The sequence below is a fragment of the Podarcis melisellensis genome (assembly GCF_964234715.1).
Source record: "Podarcis melisellensis genome assembly, chromosome: 4".
Classification (NCBI taxonomy): domain Eukaryota; kingdom Metazoa; phylum Chordata; class Lepidosauria; order Squamata; family Lacertidae; genus Podarcis; species Podarcis melisellensis.
Window position 1 is genome coordinate 65486259 of NC_138531.1, and position 24337 is coordinate 65510595.

At 41.6% G+C, this 24337-nt stretch overlaps 2 long non-coding RNA genes across 3 annotated transcripts; one reads left to right on the forward strand and one right to left on the reverse strand.

The window, feature by feature from the left end:
* Positions 1–1862: 1862 nt before the first annotated feature.
* Positions 1863–10153, reverse strand: LOC309368480. Of its 2 annotated transcripts, XR_014167771.1 has the most exons (6): positions 9906–10153; positions 8552–8687; positions 6685–6851; positions 6051–6221; positions 5312–5369; positions 1863–2023 (listed from the first exon to the last, which is right to left on the reverse strand). It is a non-coding gene; the product is annotated as an uncharacterized lncRNA (long non-coding RNA). The 2 variants fall into 2 exon arrangements; XR_014167772.1 differs by lacking the exon at positions 6051–6221 and having other exon boundaries at positions 1865–2023; positions 9906–10141.
* A 2669-nt stretch (positions 10154–12822) lies between these two features.
* Positions 12823–21271, forward strand: LOC309368478. The gene is made up of 2 exons (XR_014167769.1): positions 12823–16680; positions 18372–21271. It is a non-coding gene; the product is annotated as an uncharacterized lncRNA (long non-coding RNA).
* The last annotated feature ends 3066 nt before the right edge of the window (positions 21272–24337 follow it).

The following is a 24337-nucleotide window of genomic DNA, read 5'->3' on the forward strand; positions in this document are numbered from 1 at the left end:
AGCTCCCTTAAACTGCAGTTCCCTTGATTCTTTGTGGGGAAGAGTCATGCTTTACATCTATGCTGTGGCTCTGACCTTTGTGGCAGTACAGTACAGACCCGTGTGTCTGCTTTGTGATCCTTTCAACTAGAGAGACTGAACCTGGGGTATTTGGCAAGCAAAACATGTGCCCTGCTACTGATTACCCCTCTATTCTACACCCAGTTCCTATCTCAAGTCTTCATTCTTGGCATGTGGGGGGCAATGAGGCTTATGGAGCTTTTGCATGTGGTACACACTTAACTCTCTTCCACTAAAATCAATGGGACTTAACCCATTGTTAGCAGTGCTTAACCTTGGTTGGTTGGAATGTGTCCAGCACAATTTAATTCACTTCCCTTTTTCTGTTCCGTATAATACTCATTCTGTCAAGAACACTTTCATCTATTGTTCCTCCCACTTGTGTTGCCTTTAGCACTTTTGCTCAGAAATTTGCTCAGCAGGTTTCCTGATTTATTCATACGCTAGTCAAGTTAGAATACTTAAATTACTTATACTCAGAAGTAAATTTTGCTGAAATCAATGGACCTCACTTACAAGTAAATGTGTTTAGGATTGGAGAGTTGCCTTAATGCAGCAATTAATGTATTGGAAACAAAGGTTAATTTTCAGTGCTCCCTTTGTGTTATTGGTTTGGTGGGTTAGATTTTCAAGTAGAGGTGAAGGAAAAGGAAAGGTATAACATTTCTCAAGCTACTCTCTCTTTCCTTACACAAGATGCACTGACAGCCATTATTTATTATTTAAATAAAATATGTGTGACTTCAACTATGGAGCTGTCAAACATTCAATAAATTGCTATAACAAATTCATAGGGATAAAACTTTTAATATTTGCTATCGATTTATTTGTTCATTGCTATGAATGTTTTAGTGAGCTGAGAGCATCATTTTTGTTAGTTTTTTTATATAAAGGAAGAGAATAAACGTGTTCATCATTTCTGCCATCCTGTGAAGAAATGAATAACCTACCTAATAATAATTCTGCATTGTCAGATGGGGTATTTGCTATGTACCCGCTAATAGCTCTATATAGAATATTTTAACTTCCCAATAAATAAAATTATTTTAAAAATCACCCTCTTCTCAGCAATAGAATATTTTAAGTTTTTTCAGTATGATTAAAATATTGGGTTGTTTAGTCATGGACAGAGTTCACCCTTTCAGGACCAGTGGTCAGGGATGATGGGAATGGTAGTCTTAAAACATCTGGAGGGCGGGAGTTTGCCTATGCCTGTTCTATGGCCTTTTAAATGTTCCTGTGGGAGGGGGTTATTGGTTTGTGTTGCTTTATTATGTATTCTGAATTTTCATTTTGTATTTTTATATTGTGAACCACTCTGTGATTTTCAGTTTAAGAGCAGAATAGAGATGTAATAAACAAACAGCAACAGCAAGAGTAATAATTTACCCTGGGCTTTGACCATTCAGGTATTTTGTTTTGTGGAACCCATCACTTTTGTTTAATGTCCACCATTTCACACACACCCCTCCCAGTTTGGACCTGAATATATTGTTGTAACCTACCTTGGGACCTTATGGGGAAGGTTAATAGTTGGGCACTACTCTTCCTGTCAGGCTAGCAAGCAAGAGACAACCCTTCCACGTGTGCTTGCTCCATGGGTTGGCATGCTCCCTGGCCTCCTGGGGTAGCCCCCTGCAGAGTCAGCTGTTATGGAGCCAAATTTAGTACTGACACAGTAGCTGCCTAGGAGCAGGCTAGGCCCAGTAGCCCCAGACATCACCCAATGGAAAGGATGTTTAACAACAAGAGTGAGACCAAACCCTTAGCTTCCCTACCACCATTGGGTCAACATTGTCACATGGGCAGGACCACTTACCTGTCATTCACATAATGTCATTATGACATCAGTTAACAATTTCATACTGTCTCTTCTTGGCACTAATCAGCTGATGGGTGCATGAGTATCCCCTTTGAAAGTACGCCATCAGTGCCAAACAGTTGTGAACACCAGTTTGAGCTCCTTAGAAAAACAGCAGAATAAAAAGTGTAATAATGAAGATTATGTAGCTGCAAGCTGAGAAAGTCTTGTTTTAATTGATTTTTATGTAAGATGCTCTGGGAATTTTTATGCTCAAGTGTGAGTGCAAATCCTCTAAATAAATGAATAATAAGATGAAAGCTAATGAGATGATACCTTTACCTGTACACTAACTTTTAAAATGCTGGAAGTAAGATATTTCAGCTCAGTTATTGTCAGGTCAGGTTTAGATGTTCAAAGCAAAATTTTAATATAAACTATATGATTTACATGTTCAGTTTGATGTTAACTCTTCTGAGTTTAATGAGAAAGAGTTGATCGGGGAAGGAACTATGCTGCTTGTATTACAAATATAGACTGGCTTTGTTTACAGGAATCAATCCACAACCTTCCAGAGGGATGGCGCTGGGAAACAATGAAAAACGATAAGATGTTTTAAAAGCCCTTCTTACTGGAAACAGTTCAGTTTTCCTTAGCCTCCTAGCTCTAACTTTTCCCCATATATTCTACTCCATTTTAATGTCCTGATTGTCTTGTCCGCCTCTGAGTTTCAGTTTCTTTTGCATGTTAACAAGTACAACCTGTTTAATGTCATCATCTTTCTTGTGCTTTAGGAATTTTTTCTGGGTGACTGCCTACAGTGGGCTGCCAGAGTTAGTCCTTGATCAATGAAGTGTCCTCAACTCAAGCCTTCGTTCCTCTATTACATTGTGTCAGCCAGAGGCTTAAACACATTGAAGCTTCTGCTGTGTTATTTTTCTTCATTCGGTGTATCATCCCCAGAGAGCACCAGGGAATAAATAGATTTTGTGCCCAGGTGTTATGTCTGTATTGTGTACGTATCAAGCTGCTGCCATGAACCCAGCCACTGGAAGATTGTAAAGGAGAAGCTTACAGGGGGCAATGCAGGGCATGCCTTCCTAACACCATTTTAACTGGCAGGAAAGTCCATTTGGAATATTCATGTCTCAGATAACAACACATAATTTTTGCCTGTTTAGATATTATATAAATTTATAAATAGTATGTTTTACTATACGAATCACTCAAGAGAATGCTTTCATGTAAATTAATTGATAAAGCATATCAACATAGCTGTCAACCTTCCTTTATTTGACGGGAAACTCCCTTATTCCAGCGCCATTTCCTGCTGCTATCCTAGATTGTTGATATCCTGTAAATTTCCTGGATTTCAAAGGAAGCAGCTCCTCTCTCTCCCTGCCGGCCAGGGAGGCTCTTCAACTGTGTTGCTCGGCTGCATTGCTCACCAATAAGGAGTCTGAGAATGACTGGGGCATGGAGCTTGCATGCCTTGTGCCGATCAAATCGGCCACGTTGCCTGGGGACTCACTTTTGCTTCAGCGCTTCCCAGCGGAGAGGTGACAGTGTAGTTTTCCTTGCTGCTGTATCCCTTTGCCGGGTTGCTGCGCTGTGGGAACCACTGCTTGAGGCTTCGTTTGACTGCTGGCTGGGCTTTCTGCCTTTGGGCCTTTGGCTCGGAGGGGCTCTACTCTCTCTCTCTCTCTCTCTCTCTCTCTCTGTGTGTGTGTGTGTGTGTGAAAGTGAATGTGTTTTACTGCAGGATGTGGTGAGGCCAGTACTTTAGATTTACAAGGGGATCTGAGAGATGAATGGGAGATATGGTTTGTCAGTATTAATGGACAGCTAAATAGAAACTTAACCCCAAAAGTTAGGACCAAGATTCAAATCCTGACTGGGTAACTTTGCTCACTGGTAACATAGGACCATGAGGACAAGATGGTTGGACAGTTGGCTGCTGATCCCTTATTTTGGCTGCTGATCCCTTATTTTCAAATCTGAAAGTTGACAGCTATGAATATCAAATCTGTTTTGACAATCGCCCTATTGCAATATAGTGGTACCTCGGTTTATGAGCAGTCTTGTTTATGAACTATTTGGTTTACGAACTCTGCAAAACCCGAAGTAGTGTTCCAGTTTGTGAACTTCACCTTGGTCTCAAATGGAAGCTGAAAGGTGGAAGGGCACTGGAAGTGGGAGGCCTCATTAGGGAAAGCGCTCCTCGGTTTAAGAATGGATTTGGTTTAAGAACAGACTTCAGGAATGGATTAAGTTTGTAAACCGAGGTACCATCTGTACTAGTAGAATACATGAGTGGGAACAAGTGTGCAATGTGCCTACAGAAGCTGAGAAGACCTCCTACTGCAATTAATCACTCTCCAACTAGTAGAAGGGTGTGGTGGGATGCACACGCACACACACACACACACACACACACACACACACACACAGCTACCACATGCATCCCTCCTCTCCCTTCTTGCATGTTTATTTAGTAAGGCCCATTTTAAACCGCCATGGCTTCCCCCAAAGAATTCTGGTAAGTGTAGTTTGTTAAGGGTGCTGAGTATTGCTAGGAGGCCCCTGTTCCTTCCACAGACGTACAGTTCCCAGAGTTCCCTGGGAAGAGGGATGGGCTGTTAGACCACTCTGTGAATTGTAGCTCTGTGAGGCCTGAGGTGGAGGACAAGATGGCACCCCCTCCATTCTATGTGTGGAAGTTGACTGGACTGGCAGTTGTATACTGGCGATAGGATGGTGTCCTCCACAACACCCGAGTCTGACAACACACAGCTGTGTCCTCAAGGAAATTGTACAGGCAAAGGCTCAGGAGGAAGTGTTAAAGGGGCTCTGCTGTTCCCCTGCAGCTGCTGCCTAAGGCAATCACTTCACTCCGCCTAATAGTAGAGCCAGCCTTCATCATTTTGGTAGTGAGTAGACAACATATATTTTAAAATCGAAGAAAAAGAAACCCACAAAACTTATAAATTGCTTCAACATCCCCCCCCAAACAATGCTGAAATGCTGACCTCCAAATTTACTGATTCTAAGTAGGAGAGCATTTTTTTGTATATGGGAGCGAGGCATTTTGTATGTGGAGGGAGCTCAACTTTATAGGGCATAAAGCTTTTCACTGACAGAAATTTACAATCTGAATGGAAGGTGAACTTTTGCTTTCCCCATGATTTCAGGTTCAAGGGGCACAGGTACATTTCATCAGCAGCTTCCTTAGGATTGTAAAATATAATTTGCTATTATGGTTCAATCTATGGGCAAAGGCTATCTGATATTGTAATTGCACTGGCTTGTAAAATATCAAAAGTATCAAATTAAAAAATATGCCAATAGGATTGAGGACAGTGATAAGTGTTTTTGGGAACTATGAGGGCACTGTTGGGAGAGACTGCAACTACAGCTGAAGCATCAAGTAATGGATATTGATCTTGATACCTTTGTTAAAAGGGAAATTGATTGCTGTGTTATGGACTTCTTATAGTGTCTTGAGGTGCTGCAAGAAATCAACAACACGAGAATTCTGACAATAATGTTCATTTTTAGGTAACAAGCCTATATTTCTAAAAAAAATTATGTCTGTAATGTATATTCATAGGAAGCTTATATTGAACAGGCAGCAAAATGACTGGCATATCAATGAACAATTATCTAATTTTAGAAGAGTTTGCCTACATGCTTTGGGGCACCAAGACTTCAAACTCACAGTAAAATCATCAAAGACCCAGGAGAGTTTCCATTGCATAATCTGATAGTTTTACTTTTTATGTGAAAGGAATTGGTTGTTCCCTTACTCAGCACTGATCATTGTGATGGCACAGTCCCACAAGTTTTAATGGAATTGTAGAAGTACAAATGCTATTGAATCCTCTCCTTGGTTTCAAGTTGTTTCCAAATTACTTGTTTTTTCAGCATTCATTTTGATTTGTTTACACAAAGTTTGTGGGGAGGTTATAAAATGTTGGTCTCTCACAGAGTATTCATTCTAATTTGTTTGTGGGAAAGTGGTATGGCATCACATGAAACAATGATCATTTCACATTTTCTACTGCATTTCCCTATTGCTTTCTTTGCCACAAAAATTAATTTTTCGAGGGGGGGGGGCGGGACATGGATTTGTTTCACAAGAGCACCAAATCCACCTAAATCACATGGCTCGAATTTTTAAACCTGTCACAAAATGGTCACAGTCTGGAAGTGTCCTCCTGAGTCTTGCTTTAGTGCAAGTGAAAAACACCAATTCACTGATTAGCTCTAGCAAAACTGAAAAGGGTCCATTACTCCCAGAGAGGTGTGTAGCTGGACGAAATGTTGTTTCTTAATTTCCAGGAATGGTTATGCTAAAATCCTGATAAATAAAATCAAAGTAGAAGAAGAGTTGTGTCTTTAGAAAATAGATACTGTAATATATGTTAATAGGGCACTGCTACAGTAATGTAGTTTAATGCATGCCATCAGCAAAATAAATCTCATCTCTAGGCTATAATCTTGAACATGGTAAGGCATATAACGGCACTCTGGATTGCAGCTTTGTTATTCTCATTATATTTTATATCTTCAAATCTTAATTGTTTATGAAATGACAACAGGTTTTATATATTTTTTCCTCTTGTCATTTTTCCATTTCAGCATGAAAGCATAAAAAAGAAGAAGCTTGTATAGTACACATGGGGCTGATGGTGTTTGCCTTGCTGGAAGGGAGGAAGATGTTACCAGGTAGCAACAGCCATTCCAAAGGATGTAGGAGAGCCAATTATGCCTATATCCCATTTTTCCTGCACTAGTTGAACCACAGGCATGGGGGCACATACCTGGCAGCTATATATATTCTTCAAATCTCTCTCTCTTTCTCTCTTTCTCTCTTTCTGTCTCCTTGCTGTATAGCAATGAAGTTCCCTCAGGCTTTGCGGTGTCAGCTCCTGGGCCCTCAACTTCTTCTTGCAGCTGGCAAAGGGACACTGAAAGTAACCATGAAGGACTGGCAGGAAGAGAAAGAGAAGAGAGTGATCATTTGTACAGCATATGCCATTTATTGAAGCAGCTACAGTTGAAGTCTCCCCAGAGCACCACTTGTAGTATCAGCTGAAGGGTCTCTCTCCCTTTTCAGGGTCTGGATTGCAAGTGAACGGTGCAAGAATATTTGAGTGCTCTCTCAGCAGAGGAGAATCGGTCAAATACCAATGCCTTCAGTCTGTTTACTGCCTTGCCAGCACCTGCTTAAGCAGTCCTGATAATGCTGCTCTTTTTCTTCTCTGGGAGTCAAGGATGGGGCATTCTTTAAATTACAGCACCTTGTGGATGAGCCCGAAGATCATGATACCATGATGAAAGAAATCCTCATGATATATTAGGAGATGAAAAATATCTTTCAATTCCCTTTTCACACAAGTAATCAGGTATTTCCCAAGGAGCCTTGCAGTAGCTCAAAAGCCTTGATAGATGCTGTCAGCTTTAATTAGCTGCATTCTGATCCTTTACCCAAAGAGGTCAGTGACAAAATTGCCATTCATTGATGTTTACATTGGCAGTGAGACTCCTGCAGTGATACCTACAAAATATGTCTTTAAGTTCATGGCTGTGAATGATGCTCCTGTCTCCCCCTGCACATCCTTCAAGAATAAAATTATATAGGAAACCTGTACAATTAATATTAGTGTTAAAGTGTTATTTTAAAGAAAGGCTTCATGTATGATTGCACATTTTTTTCATTGCTTGCAATAAATTTGCTTGATAAAGCCATTCCTTACAGATTCTTGATTACTGGTTTAACAGAACAGTTACTTTCTTTTACTTTGTGTTATTACTGAATCATTGTTTCTGTGCTTTCATTCTGAAGCTGTATACCAGGGTGGGGAACCTCTAGCCCTCCACATTACTGGACCAGAATTCCCACCATCCCCTATGAATGGCCTTGTGGCAGGGATGATGATGATGATGATATTTATACCCCACCGATCAGGCTGGGTTTCTCCAGCCACTCTGGGCGGCTTCCAACAAAATATTAAAATACAATAGTCCTTCAGATATTAAAAGCTTCCCTAAACAGGGCTGCCTTCAGATGTCTTCTAAAAGACTGGTAGTTGCTTTTTCCTTTGACATCTGGTGGGAGGGTATTCCACAGGGTGGGTGCCACTACTGAGAAGGCCCTCTGCCTGGTTCCCTATAACTTCACTTCTTTCAGTGAGGGAACCGCCCAAAGGGCCTTGGTGCTTGACCTCGGTGTCCGGGCAGAACGATGGGGGTGGAGACGCTCCTTCAGGGATGGAACCTGGGACCTTCTGCATGTAAAAATGTTCTCTCACTGAGCTATGGCCTTCCCCTTCATATGGACCAGCTGTCAGAGAAATGAATTGTTATTAAGGATATGAGGACATAAGAAGAGCCTGCAGGATCAGGTCAGTGGCCAGTCGAACAGGGATTCAAACCGCCAACCTTCTGATCGGCAAGTCCTAGGCTCTGTGGTTTAACCCACAGCACCACCTGTGTCCCATGTTTATATGTATATGCTGATACATTTAAAATGTTGAGAAGTGTACCACAACATGTGGCAAAATACATGTGGTGGATTGTTAAGTTCTGATCCGCACATCAGTCTGAGAAGATCAGCTCATTGTACATAGGAATCACAACTCTTGAATTTCTCAAACATGCATATCTTTGGACACATCAGGTACTCACTCAAAGCCTGAGGGGTCATGCATTTGCAGAAGTTTTGACTACACCTCTCCATCCAGATACAAACACTGGCTCTCAGAGATGGTTCTAAAATTCTTCTTGTCCCGGTTTTGAAGTTCTGAGTATCCTAGTTTTATTCCTGAAGTGGAGTTGATACATTAGGAATACTACCCCAAACCATATAAAAGATCTAAGCCAGAATTATATTAATAGTCTAGCCTTCTCCAACTAGGAGCGTACTTAAGACCCTTGAGTCTCACATCCCTTCCAAGAATTGTATCCTTTAGGGCCAGTGTGCTAAATTCAAGGGTGATGAATCGATTTCAAAGAACATTCCCCGGCCATCACAGAAGTGGATTTTACTAGCTGTCTATTCCAGATATTTGATCATGCCTCATTATCTGAAACTACTTGTTCTATGTCTTTCCCCATATTCCCTTTAATGAAGAGAGTTTGTTGTTTTATCATTCAATAAAGATTAAATCTTTGAAACTAATCCTTTTGTACTGTGTTTGTATTCTAAAAGTAAGTACTCAAAACTAGTTAAGTCTCTGTGTACAGATCCCTTTAGTGATGTTTTAGTAACAAAATGATGTGCTTGGTGAAGATTGAGCTAATTGATGTGTAGTCCTTGTAATTTATTGACTAATTTTTCTATAGATAGGATTTAAACATGTTTTTGAGGGAGAACTGACTTGGGATTTCACCACATCACCTCAGAACTGCATCTATACAGTTCTCTCACAGAACATTGGAATGATCTAGCATAGTTATAAGAGATCTGCAGGAGTTTCTTGTGTTTGGGGATCTGACCATGTTCTGCAATATTAGAAAAGCATTCATTTTACTGTCTTGCACTAGTCTCCTGGTGTTAATCTGAAATTGGCTACCCTACAATTCCCCCCTCCCCCTGTTTCTAGCTGTGCCCTCTGGACAAACACAGAACAAGTCTGCTTAAAAATGGAAAACAGGGAAATGAGAATGCCTGTGAGCTCCTTGCAGCTTATAGCATCCTGAGGGACAGCAGGGCTGGCTGGCTGGCAGAAACCCTGAACAGCAGCACCTGTGCAAGGATGGGAGGAGATAGAACCTCCAACAAAATGTTGCAGACTATTTGTAGAAATAGAGGGTTGCATCCATTGCTGCACAAGCTGTGTTCCACTTACACAGCAGAACTCCCCTTGGAAGGGCTGCTCTGGTTGCACAACAGAACCTCCCCATCATCTCCCCTTCCAGCACCCACACCAACCCCCCCCCAATGCTCCAGAGAGTCCCCCAGCCTTCTGAACCAGATTTTGTGGGTGCATGGGTGTGTGGGAATTAGACTCTCATTCCCATTTGCAGAGTACAGTTGTACCTTGGATCGTGAAAGCCTTGCGAGTTGAACATTTTTGGCTCCCAAATGCCGCAAACCCGGAAGTAAGTGTTCCGGTTTGTGTTCTTTGGAACCCAAAAATCCGACTCGGCTTCTGTGGCTTCCAATTGGCTGCAGGAGCTTCCTGCAGCCAATCGGAAGCCGCACCTTGGTTTCCGAACATTTTGGAAGTTGAATGGACTTCTGGAATGGATTCCGTTTGACTTCTGAGGTACAACTGTATGTGGAATCAGCCTTTAATTAGTTCTCCCCCCCACACCTGCGCAAGACACTCTCTGTTAAAGTTTAAGTAACATATAACTTTTACTTAGTGTATTTGTACTTGCAGATTAAAATATACAATGCAGGTGGATGTTTCTTAAGTTGCTAAAACATCTTACATAGATTTGTATCGAAGGCTGACTAACATTTACAGACTGACTGACATTGAGGTAGCAGCACAACACAACATACCTGTTGCTCTGTTAAAACTGTCCTACTAACTGCCATAACTGTACCAACTGAAATAACTGCCACAGAGTGTATGACATTCTAGAGTTCTACAGCTCTTCAGTTAACCCTTTAATATGTGTTTTGGATGCTAACATCCCTCATGGGGTGGCTGCAGGAAAGAGAAGAGAAGGAGGTTCTGTGGGGAAAGCAAAAATCTGTTGCATGAGTGAACCTGCAGCATTGCATACGATCCAGAATGTAGACGTATAGTGTGAGACAGGGCCACAAATTCCATAATTTTGAAGCAATTCCTCCCTTCCCTGCCCCCAAACCTTCTATGTATGAAGAAAGAGATCCACCTGCAAATAAGATGCAGAAAAAAATGCAATTGGTATGACCATTGTAGGTTTCCTGGCTAGCATTATAAATTGTGAATTCAGATGGGAGGGAGGAAGACAATATGGCATTTTGACAGTGGCCTGTTGTAATGTTACATATTATTTACTTGTTAGATAAACAACATATTTTTTACCAAATAATAATGAGTTATAAGTGGCATTCCCAACTCTAAACTGATGGCAACAACAACAATACAAAAACCTTAAGGTACTAGAAGTACAATCCTGCTTATAAAATCAAAATGACAAGTTTGGGATACTGCAATGGGAATACTAAGCTATTGGAACACTGTGCTGCCTCCCCCCCCCATGGTGGATGTTCAGTTTCTGTGCATAGTGTTCAATTTGTGCAAAGTTATCTCTTGCCAAAGTTCTCCTTTGTGTGCCTATAGTTCTAAAGACATAAGGATGAAACTTTAGGTTGCACATCTTGATATATTTTATTTGAAGGGGGAGCTAAAGACATGTGGTTGCCTGAGGCAAAGGGCAAGAGGATGCCCTCCTTTATTCCACAAACAGAAGCAAACTAGATTGACAGTTGAATTTTGCTTTGATGCTGCCAAGAGGATGATGCCGTGCACTGCACATATGGACAGAGGGCTTTTTTAGGAGGTGCACTGGATGGTAGGCTGCTTGGCACCCACACCTCTGTTCTCCAACACCTCTCCATCACATGTCCAGTCTCGTAGTCTGGGGAACCGGGTTCGCGTCTCCGCTCCTCCACATGCAGCTGCTGGGTGACCTTGGGCCAGTCACAATTCTTTGAAGTCTCTCAGCCTCACTCACCTCACAGAGTGTTTGTTGTGGGGAAGGAAGGGAAAGGAGAATGTTAGCCGCGTTGAGACTCCTTAAAGGGAGTGAAAGGCGGCATATCAAATCTAAACTCTTCTTCTTCTTCTTCTTCTTCTTCTTCTTCTTCTTCTTCTTCTTCTTCTTCTTCTCTTCCTCCTCCTCCTCCTCCTCCTCCTCCTCCTCCTCCTCCTCCTCCTCCTCCTCACCACAGCACCTGCATTCTGAGGCAACTGCCTCCCTGCCTAATGCTAGGGCTGACTCTGTTTATCTGTGTTATCTTGGTAGGGCTTTTACCTATGACTGGCTGTGGGACTGGAGGGCTAAGAAGTGGAAAATCTATGTTCTAGGGCTGCCCACTGCCTTTCTTGGGAATGTTTTATGCTATGTCTTCTGTTACCACAACATAACACCTACTCAAAGGATAAAAAATGAGTCCTGGGAGATCATAGGCCTTTGTGGTATACCCCACTCCACACCCTTTTGCTAACAGTGTAGCATTTGTCGTAGCTTCCTCTAGTGTAAGGATACTGCTATCTGTAAATATGAGTGTTCAAATTACCATCAAATGAGTACTATTATAACTCTACAAAATGTTTATAGAGCATTCTGGCTATATACCGTATTTTTCGCTCCATAAGACACACTTTTTTCTTCCTAAAAAGTAAGGGGAAATGTTTGTGCGTCTTATGGAGTAAATGCGTGGTCCCTGGAGCTGAATTGCCCAGGGGCAAAAAGCAGATCATGCTTTTTTTTTTTTGAAAGAGGAAAGTGGGTGTTGAAACAAAACTGCTGATCGTTTGCGACCAGGGAGTGAGATAAGGGACGCTAGAGATAAAGGAGGCTGCCTGGGAGGGGGGAGGTAAAGGCAGCAAACTTCCAAAGGGGGGAAACAGGAAGACTAAAGCCATAAGGAGAGAAATTAGAAGAAAATGAGGAGCAAAAAACTGTTCCATCTAAGGAAAAGATACTACAACAAGGCAAACAAGAGGAAAGGGTGTGTAGAAAGGAAACAGCTGATCAGTGGGATCAGAAGAGAGATAAGGGACGCTAGTGGAGGCTGTCTGGGAGGAGGGAGGTAAAAGGCCATGGATCCTCAGGATTTTTGCATTGGGTCACCCAAAATTCACCATCAGATCACATGTCTGTGGTCACAGCATGAACCACAAAAATTATACATCCACTGTTTAGTTCAAAATATTTTTTTTCTTATTTTCCTCTAAAAACTAGGTGCATCTTATGGTCAGGTGCGTCTTATGGAGCGAAAAATACGGTAACTTTTCTATTTTGAATCAGTAAGTGGGGTTCATTAAATGTCTCCTTGTACACCCATGTTTGTGTTTAAAATGAAATTGGTTTGGGATCCTGATCTAGATCAGGAACATTGAGTAGATGAAGGGGTGTTTACCGGTAATTCCCCTGCACTGTGGTCCTGACTAAGATTCTTCACTAACTGACACCAAAAGTGGCTGGGGCAAATAGTCCCTCTAAAGGGGTATTTTCATCATGACAATGGGACCAGGAGAAACAATCCAGATTGTAGCCCCACCCCCTAGCTGCTTTTCATTCAAAAACCATATACACATAAATGCAAAGACATATTTAAGATACTCTTTAGTTTGGCTCACAGAGGATGGAACAGATATCTAAGGATTAGGTTGCTGAGATTTGTCCATTAAAATCATATTTGCAAGGTTCACTTGGAAGGTAATAAAGATTTTAGGAAATTTACAGAATTTTTATTCCAGTTTAGTAGGCAGTGACTATCATGAAAGTACTCACACAATTTCTTTCTCCTAGAATATTGAAATGTTAAGCTATTAGGGGAAATGAGCAAAGGAGTTACGCACCCATAATAACTCATAATTGCATGGTACAATAATTTTCATTGACCATAAATAGAAAATGTAATTTTGGAAGTAGGAAGCTATTTTTACTAAGATAGCTATTTACATTTCAAGTATTTGAATATACGTGGGTGGGTTGTTTCCTGCATTAACACTCTTCTCTGTGCCAATTGAAAAATGTCAACCCAGAACTATTTCAGATTTTGCTAACTGCGTTTCCTGGCAGCCTTCATGCCATGTTAAATTCTGCTTTAGAGAGTCGCCTGAACTTCAAGAACAACTGTGTGTGTGTGTTTTTATGTGTGTGAGCATCCAAAGAGTTGCAGTGGAAAGGCAGGACAGTGGCATCCCATCCAATATGATTAGCCAATCCGTTTTAGTTGGGAAATATCACTTAAGTCTGCATAATACCACTAATGCTTATGGGATAAGCACTGTAAATGCAACCCTTGAAAGGAACTGCTGGATAATTCTTTTTCTCTCTTTGTTATATTGATGACAGGATCAGGACATGAGGATACTGGTAGCACTCAGGCAAGAATCTCCAGCAGGTAGAAGTGCTGTTACGCATGACACCAATACATCCAGCTACCAGTACACCCAACAGTTTATTGTTGGTATTTGATGGCTAACTTTATCCCATCATGTATTCTAATCTATGTATAAGCAGTGATAAGTAATATAATTTTGATGCTGTCATATAAAGATTTTCCTAGAAACCCTAGTGTGATGACTTTGGGTGTTTGACTCCACCATTCACCTAGAGCCCTATGGCATGCCATTCTGGCATAGATTCTCTTTCTGAAAACCCACCTGATCTTGGATGCTAGGTGAATTGGTGAGGGTAGGAAAGACCACTGAGAGTTGCATGCATTAAGTCTGTATGTTTAAAGTGGCTTAAAGCACTGTAGCCCTAGCACAATGCATCCACTCCAAAAACAACAGACTTTTTGTGATTTGTTAAGTGACGGGGGAATGGATTGAAAAATGTGATATTAATGCATGATTAATGCAGAGATGTGTAAACAGCCTGCAAGCAAATCAGGTTGGATGCAGGATGAATATTCATTGTCATATAGCCACCCCATAAAAAACTAAAAATGAATGCTAAGTAAAGGCTGGGCATGATCTAACCATCGTGTCAGCTCTGTGCCAGCCAATCAGGAGCAATGCTTGATGAGCAGGTTGTCTGGAAAAACCCTGATTGTTAGTGCCATTCCCATGACTGTTGCCCATTCCTCCCAGGGATGTATTAAGGGGGCCATGCACTCTTGAGGCCCCTTAAGGATATTTCTCTCTGTACAACGAGGCAAGGAGAGTCCAGCTCCACTGTTTTACTTCTAATCCTGGAAGAAAAACCAACACTTCTTAATGTATCACATACATTTAGAGATATTCCTCCCTTCCTTCCCTCACGTCTCACTCTAGTCAGGCTCTGTCAGACACCAAACAATTCTGTGAGGCCAAATGATAGAGGACCACTAATCCAGATTTCAGCATTTGGGCCAGCACAAGTGTTTGTATCAGTAGATATGAAACTACTGAGCTGGAAGCATTTTTGTGATGCTGTCAAAGAAGTCTATTGGCTAAAAGCCACTGTGGTTATTTTTACAGCTCCTCTCAAGGTCTGTGACTGACAGGAGAAAAATCATCTTGTCTCAGACAAAAATGGTACTTTTGAGGCTGTTTTTATAGAGCTAGCTTGAATGCGGTGCTGTACCATAGTGACACAATTTGTCTCCAAAGAATTTATTTAAAAAGAAGAAGATGACGAAGAGGTAAGCTGAAGCAATTAAACATAGAGAGGGAAAAATGAATGTTAGCTCAATTTACCATTAATAATTTTAGAACCAGTAAGGGAGCTTACTGGCAAACAGGGGCTGGCTTGCCTCTCAGTGTTAATTTTTGGAGGTTCACGCCCAGCCTCAGTAATCAAATTTCTTGCTGGGAGGTGGGGCCAGCCCCATTTATAAATAGGGGATGGAGCTGACAATAGCCATACAGTCGGCTCTGGAGATTCACCCTCCTTACCCTCCCTTTGTTTAATGTTTCTTGTTTGCAGGTTAACTTTTTCTTCCTGTTTAACGGGCGCTGCTACAGCCTTTGACTGGTTGCTATTGAAGGACCGGGAAGAAATTTTCCTGCATTGGCAGGTTTTGTCTTCCCCGTAGCAATTTGTCACAACTTTGGTGGTTATGGCCTTGGGTGGAATCCTTTAGTCTTTTCTTCCCTATATATTTGGGGGGGGGATTGAAATGGTGACTCACCGCCCTGCAGCGGCAATTCCAGGGTCCCCTCTTAAAGAGGTTTTATATATATGGGTGTCACTGGCCATACACTGAAAAGTTGTCAGTGAACTAACCTGTGTGCGGGGATATGGGATTGGCTGCCTGCTACACTTATGTTTCACAGAGCACCCCCATATCCCATTTACCCTGATGAGCCCAAGTTCCCCCTGGCTGTGGGGCTGGGAGGGATACACGGCCAAGGCCTAAGCCAAGATCTTCCTACATTTGGAAGTTTAATAAAGTTGTGGCATAATTTTAATTCTATATAACATTTTCAGAGTCTTTATTCCTTCCTTATGATCCCTGGGGGCTGGGGCTTTCGCCGCCTGGTCATGCAATAATTTTTATTTATACCCTGCCCATCTGGGTAACTTTCCCCAGCCACTCTGTTCATCACAATTTAGAGATGGAAGATATAGTACTTCTTCTTTCACCTGGCATCCAGAAGTCACGAGGAAATGATTTCATTTTATTTGTACCACACTTTTTAGCTAAGATCCACTCCCAAAGCAGTTTACAATAAAATTCCAGTACCTGAGCTAGTTACTGCTACTGCAATTTAATCAGCCTGGATTTCAAAGTCTCAGCAGGGATTAAAGTGCAGGGCTATAGCTCAGTTGGTAGACTGTGGTGCTGATAATGCCAAGGTCGTAGGTTCAATCCCCATAAGGGACAGCTGCATATTTCTGCTTCACTTTCCAGTTCAGTATTCCAGTTTTAATTCAGCCGCAAGGACTCCTGTAGATGCAACTTTGCCTCATTGTCACATGTTCTATACCCGTTTTTCATGGTTCTCCTTCCAAGTAGAACCCCTACTTGATTTAGTACCTGAATTATTGCAAGTTCAAGGGAGTTTTCAGAGAGAAAGAAATTGTCTTTCAATGAGATTTCAATGTGCTCAATTAGAGAAAAGTCCAGTACTTTTTTGCACAACTGTTGCCAAGAAATCGTGGATGTAACGGACAGAAGTTTTTTCTGCCTAATCTTCTGAAGCTGATGAAAGGTAGGAGCAAAGGCCAAACTAGAGGGGGTGCCACTCACACAATTAGCAATTGGAAAATTGCCTTTAAAGTAGACTGTAGGCATTGGAAAGCAATTGGGACTGGGACCCTCATGTCTGAGTTAGGGGACCTTTTACGCTTTGAGCTAGTGTGGTGTAGTGGGTAAGAGCGGTAGACTCGTAATCTGGTGAACCGGGTTCGCTTCCCTGCTCCTCCACATGCAGCTGCTGGGTGACCTTGGACACTTCTCTGAAGTCTCTCAGCCTCACCTCACAGAGTGTTTGTTGTGGGGAAGGAAGGGAAAGGAGATTGTTAGCCGCTTTGAGACTCCTTAGGGTAGTGATATAGCAGGATATCAAACCCAAACTCTTCTTCTTCTTCTTTGTCCCCTGCTATAGCCACAGTCAGTGGTCAACTCCTGAGTTTTGTATTGGGAGGGAAAATCCCATTTGCTTCAATGGGAGCTTCTTTGTATTGTAAGGAGTGGAAACCTTGATGTAGATTAGAACTGCAGCACCAAGCAAAGTATTAAAGCCCCCTCACCAAATGCCAGAGTCCTGATCCAGACAGGACCCCACCATGGTAAAAAAGCCCTAAGCCTTGATGCTGCTCTGTCAATGTTTGATGAAAGAATGATTAGGAATATTGATGATGTCTTCGCCTCCAAATCTTCATTTGAGGGGAAACAGAAGCTTTTAATCCACTTTCCTCTTAGGCCATAGCCATATTATCTCAAGCCCATCATCGTGTGTTAGAGCTATCGCAGTAATCCACATTTGTTCTCGGAAGAATCTCTAATCAGAATCTCTATTCTTCCCTCTTTCTAAAAATCATTTTTATCTAGCATCAGGGGGAACAGGAAGTGGCACATTCCCATTTTGCCTCAGGTAGTGAAATGGGACGGGCCATCCGGGCTGTGAGAGTGATGGAAACGAACAGTACATATAAGTTTGCCTATGCACAGTGTATGCACATTTGTGACATGTGGGCCCACAGGGCTGCATCTTTTAATTACTTAGTTACATCCTTGCCTCTGATGATGATCTTTACATATGAGCAGGTTCTGGTGGTGGTAGGTCAGGCATAGGCAAACTTGGCCCTCCAGATGTTTTGGGACTACAACTCCCATCATCCCTAGCTAACAGGATCAGTGGTCAGGGATGATGGGAGTTGTAGTCCCAAAACATCTGGAGGGCCAAGTTTGCCCATGCCTGAGGTAGGTGATCCTTGCTTTGGATTGTGCTGTTTTAAAATATACATTTTTTAAAAAATGAATAAACACCACACTATGTCTAGCTTGCCTTTTTATAGTTACTACTTGATAGATAGGAGAACGTAAACACATAGGCCAATTGGATTTATAAGCTTTGTGTTCAGTTAGGTTCTGTCCTTCCTTCCAGTTCTTTATTGGGTGTTATTTAAGACAGGGATTTTGAATGTGGGGGACATACTCTCATTTTAAAATACAGTACTGCTTTATTGTAAAATACCCTAATCAGGTTTATACCTAACATCTTGTTAGTCACTGCCGGCTCTATAAAACAAGGCACCGTGTCCCCTTAGCTGCCGTGTCTACATTTACAATTCATGAAGCATCCAGCACGACACTTCAGATTTATATACCTATAAACATTTAGGTTTCAGGGTAAATGAAGGACTGTATATTAACATCTCTACTCGTTTCTTATTCCAGTATTTCAGACTAACTGGAAGCATGTTGGGAAGCAGATACAAGAGACCAGAAACTCGCATTGCACAAATCAGATAGAAATCAACCTGGTCATAAAGCTAAGTGGCTCTCACCTAGATCTGAAAAATGAACTTCAAGATATAAAGGCTGGAATCAGGAGAAGTGTAAGGTCATTAGAAGGGAGTGAATGGGATAGGCCAACTTTTATTTTTGAGCTCCAAAATATAAACAATGTTGAGTATCATTGTCTAAACAAAAGGGTTTTCAGCAGGTGCCAAAAAGAGTCCAGTGATGACACCTGCCTGATTTCAATAGGCAGGGAGTTCCAAAGTTTAGGTGCTGCCACATTAAAAAACTGAGTTGGCATAAAGCTAAACTGATGTTCAGAAGTAGTGGCATCAGCACAATTGGCAGTAAGCATCATGTGCATTGCAAGGAGGCAAGAAGTGATGATAACAGTAAAAATCCAGCCTACCCTAATGCAGATCACCCCCTTGTGGGACAACATCCCTTGTTTCCTTTGCCCTCTCGGCAAGGCATTGCCAGTCATCCTTGCCCTTTCCTTTCCTTTCCTTTCCTTTGCCGTCTCCCTCTGTTGTTTCTGCTGCTGTCAATATTTAGATTGCAAACTCCATGGGGCAGGGAGCTGTCTTTTTTTGTAATGCTTGTGTTGTTGTACAATGGTGACATTGTATACATAATTAATGCCGCCAATAACTCTCTCCAAATAGCGTCTGCGTGCATATGGTTAAAACAAGGAGCATTGGGTAACCTTCAGGAAGAAGATATACAGCTGGCTTATGTTGCAATACAACAGTTGACCCAGCACAGCAGCAGCTTGTTTTCTGACTGTAATAAACTGAACACCCAGCTAGATTTGCTTTTAATCCCTGCAAAATGTAAAATGGATCGGCCTGTTTCTAATGCTAATCAGGTCTTTGTGCCCCGCTTGTGGGCTTCCCTAAAGCATCTGCCTGCCCGCTGTTGCAAATAGGTTGCGGACTCTTGGTCTGATCCAGTAACTTTCTTTTTATGTTCTTATACAGAGCCATGCTTTATACAGTACACATTTTTTTAAAGAAAAATATACAATATGAAATCATTATCATAATCATTTTAGAACCAAGCTGTTAGATTAAACTCTTTGAAATTTGTGCTCGCTGTCCTGGATTATTGTCTCTCTAATGCATTGCAGTAGCAAGTTTTAAAACAATATGAATTTGAGAGCAACAAAGCTTTCTGTATGCGGTCCACAAATATTTACAATTCAATGAAAATGCAGATTGCTGTGTGACTTTGTAACACATGCAGAAATGTCGCTTAAATATATTCAGATGTGAGCACTAACAATATAGTTTGCATTTTGGTAGGGGGTTTAAAGGTGTTCATTTACAGCAAAAACCTTTGTTTGCTAAAATTAACCCAACACCATTTTGTTGCTTATTTTAGCTTGAAAGTCAGTGGGAACACAATGGGAGGGCACTGCTCTAACATCAAGGGAAGCTGTTCAGTGGTACAGCTTCTGCCTTGTGCGCAGAAGGTTCCAGGTTTAATCTGTGGCATCTTCAGGTAGGGATGGAAGAGATCCCTGGCTGAAATTTTGGAATGTCTCTGCCTGTCATGGTATACAACATTCTAGTACAGTGTTTCCCAAATGTGGGTCTCCAGCTGTTTTTGGACTACAATTCCCATCATCCCTGACCACGGGTCCTGATAGCTAAGGGATGATGGGAGTTGTAGTCTAAAAACAGCTGGTGACCCAAGTTTGGGAAACACTGGTCTAGTACATCCACCGCTACACCTACAGTAGAGCTGTGTGCCTTCAGCATATTGCTGACAATGTACTCCAAAACTCCAGATAACCCAACTTAGTGGTTTTGTGTAGACGTTAAACAGCATAATTCTAATTAGCTACACAACCCAATCATTATACCACTTTCTTCTTATGCAAGACACTTTGTAACAATAACAACAAACATTTTCCTTACAAGGTTTCTGCATTGTGGTTAAAGACAAGACTTTTCTCCACAGCCCTTAAATAAAACTGCATCTGTAGCCTCTGACCGCTTGACTTAATGCAACGTTACCACTGCATTGGCAAGTCTACATGGCCACTCAGATTCTCCAGGATTTGTAATAGTGATAACATGGGGTTAACAACTTAAGAGACTGTGGAGAGCTGCCTTTTCATGCAGTACAGATTGACATCTAAAAAGCTTTTAAGGACATATCACTATCATGGTCTCCAGCCATCTGAATATAATCTCAATTTTAATCTGTTGACAATTACACAGTGATTCAAGGCCAGTAAAGCTTCTATCCACCAATTATTCTCGGTGATGTACCAGAATGCACTGCCCATAAAAGTCTGATTCCATGGCATCTAAAAGAATGACTTCTTCAGTATGAACTTTCCCACATAGCTTTGTCAGCATACAGCTTGGTCAGGCACTCCTCTTCTTGAGTGTCTCAGTTATCTCAAGTTAGGTGTGTAGCTGCAAGGGCCATATCTTTCTCATTATGGAACTCCCAGTTTAGGGAGCCAATTAGGCTAGTTCTTTCAGGGTATTTCAGAGGGTGGCCAAGATCATTTAACTTCACAAAGCCTTTGAGAGAGAAGCTAAATGGGTATTATTTATGCTGATATTGGAAGTTTGTTGTGTGTTTTTAGCACTCTGGTGGCGTTTCATGTGCTTTTAGATGTTTTGGAGTTTTTTTATGTGGTAACTTATAATAGATGGAAAGCACCTGGTCATTATTTTGTGCATTTGCTTTGGAATGAGTGGGAGTTGAACTGAATGGCCTCATTTTGCTCACTTTTTCATGTGTTCCGACACAAATGCACATCCTATGGAAATACATAACCTGATGGTGATGGTGACAACAACAAACCATTATATTCATTTCACATGCCATTTTTTGGGGTGGGGGGTAGCCACATTCTGAGGAACATCTGGGGAACATCACCCAGAGAATTTGTCATAAAAGAAAAGAGTGATTGTGAATAGTTTGAAAATTTGTTTGTTTTCTGTGAGGGGGATAAATAATTATGACTTATGTAGATGACTGAGGAATATGTTCTTGGGCACTGCAGAATAAGGGCAATAATTACCGCACTGTTGAGAGGAAGAAAGTAGTATTCTGAAAATTGTTTCCAAATTAATACACATTTCCTCCAGGTTTTTTTTTTTTTTTGGTTTTTTTTTAAAGAAAGAGAAAATTAGCACTCTGGCTGTAGATGAGACAGATGCTCAGCCTCTAGCTACTGTACCTCCCGTGGCTCTCGTGATACCAGTCTGATTGAATATGAGCACAGCAGTGCTTTCTCTCCTTGAGACAGTCTGACAAATGTTCTTTGTGTGAAGGGGCATTTGGTTGCTCTAGTAAACAAAGCCTTTCTCCTTTCCTCCAGATGTCTGTAGAAATAATGACATCTCACAGTTCCCGTGCAACCCACCATATCTCATTCTCTCTAGAGAGATGGTGATGCACAGATGCCACCAGATAGCTCTTGTTACCAGCGCAAAGATGTTTGTAGCCATCAGGCTAAATGTTCCCTCGCTACACAAAATCCACAGGAGATAGAAGTAGCTGTCCAAACCCCTCACAGCCCTCTTTCATGTCACTGGTGGCAATGAACAGCAACAAATTCTTCCATCAGATTGCTGGTTCGACACAACATGATGGGTAAAAGTGTGAGCCATGGGCTAGAATGCCATTCCTGGTTCAGATCTCACCTCAGCCACAAACATGCCTGGTGCCATAGGAAGCCACTGTTCACACTGCCCCAGCCTTCACTCCTCATCAGTGGTAGGGACTTTCAATACTCAAAAATAGCTGTGGCTACTGACAAAACACAATCCAGAAGGTGACCCGTGGAGATGGATCTACAAACTGTCTGAATATGCATTCATAATTCATCAGAAACCTGGAAAGCAGAATGGAGTCACAGATGCTCTCAGCAGTGAAAATAAGAGCAGTGAAAGCAGATATAGTCTGGTCCTGGGAAGGCAATATAGGGAACAATTTAAGGACCCTGAGCTGTATATAGTGAATCAACTGATGTATTGACAGAGACATATACAGGGGAGACTTGACCCAGTTATGGGGAAGAAAGAATACATCCATTGATTCTGTTGGAAACATACTTGCTTGTGGGAGCTGAAAGGATTTTTATGCTTGAATCCTTAGATAAAAGTACTTGAATGCATGATAATGATGCAGCTGGACACTTGGGGCTATGGACAGATATTTGACTTGGCATCAGACAGGTTTTTTTGGCTTGGCATGGCAAAGGTTGTTAAACAACAGGCACATTCATGTCTCATGTGCCAAGAAAGGGAAGTGCCAGCAAGATGAGAAAAATCACATTAGGGTAGGTGCCACAGTCTATGAAAACATGAGGATTTATTCAAATAGATTTGAAAGGTCCACTTCTGGAAAGAGCAGCTTGAAACCAGCATTTTCTTGCAGGATGTTTGGAGGTTTTAGCTGGGGAGTTCAGCTTTAATATATCCTTGACCATCACATCCCCTTCTATCAGGGAAGATTGTTTTCTTCCACTGAGCATGCAGCATTGGCAGGCATGTACATGAAGCAGTGAGGGAGGACACTCAGTTAGCCATCCAGATCAGCTAAATGAACCCTCCTGATCAATGGGGTGACAGATGTTGAAGCCAGATTGCCCTCACATGCAACTTGGAGGGTGTCTTTTTGCACTGTCGGCTGAAGGAATTCATGGGGAAATGCTTTCAGAGACAGTTTCAAATTGTCATGGCAATGCCATGGTTTGCTGACAATATTATTATTTTACTGCTTACACGCACACACACACACACACACACACACACACACACACACACACAATCATTATTTGAATTTACCGTGTTTTCATTATTGTTATTTGCAATGTGTGTGTACACCTTTGGGCACCCTTCCCTTTGTTTACCTGGAAGTAGGGAAAGAGGTGTGATGGTGGTAGAAGCAATGGAAAGCAGGGAAGGGAAAATGACTGAAACACCAGAGAGGTGAATGCTACTAGCCCAAAAATAGAAAGATGAAGAATTACCAACAGAGGAAGAATGGCAGACGAAATTGATGGAATATGCTGAAATGGCAAAACTGAGGGGGAAAGATCAGAAACCAAGAGGATCAAGTATTTGTTAGAGACCGGAGTAAGTTTGTAGTTTACTTAAAAAACCACTGTAAACAGTTTAGATTATTGGTAGCGTTATAATGACATTTGTAATGTGAAATTGGTTATGATAATGAGGGATATACAATAGTTGGATAAAGCATAAGATCCAGAAAACTAAAACTTTTATTATATGAACCTATGGGAGGAAGGGGAGGAAGTCTGAAGGTTCAGAGAACCTTGTAATTTGATGTTTGAATTGGTTAGAGATAAAGTGTATAAAAATGTGAAAATCTAATAAAAAAATTATATACAGTGGTACCTCGGGTTAAGTACTTAATTAGTTCCAGAGGTCCGTTCTTAATCTGAAACTGTTCTTAACCTGAAGCACCACTTTAGCTAATGGGACCTCCTGCTGCCGCTGCACCGCCGGAGCACGATTTCTGTTCTCATCCTGAAGCAAAGTTCTTAACCCGAGGTACCGGTAATATTTCTGGGTTATCGGAGTCTGTAACCTGAAGCGTATGTAACCTGAAGCATATGTAACCCGAGGTACCACTGTATATATAAAGAAACACCAGAGAGATGGTTCCTGGGACTTGGAGTCTATCCTGGGTCTAACCACATAGAAGCATAGGAAGCTGCCTTATGCTAAGTCAGACCACTTTTCCATGTAGCTCACTATCGCTTACACTGACTAGTATTGGCTTCCCAGGGTTTCAGGCAGGGGGCACTCCCAGCACAACCTGGAGATTGCAAGGATCTAACCTGGACATCCTGCAATGTCCTACCACTTAGCTATGGTCCTTATGGCAGTAGCTCCCAAGCCACCATC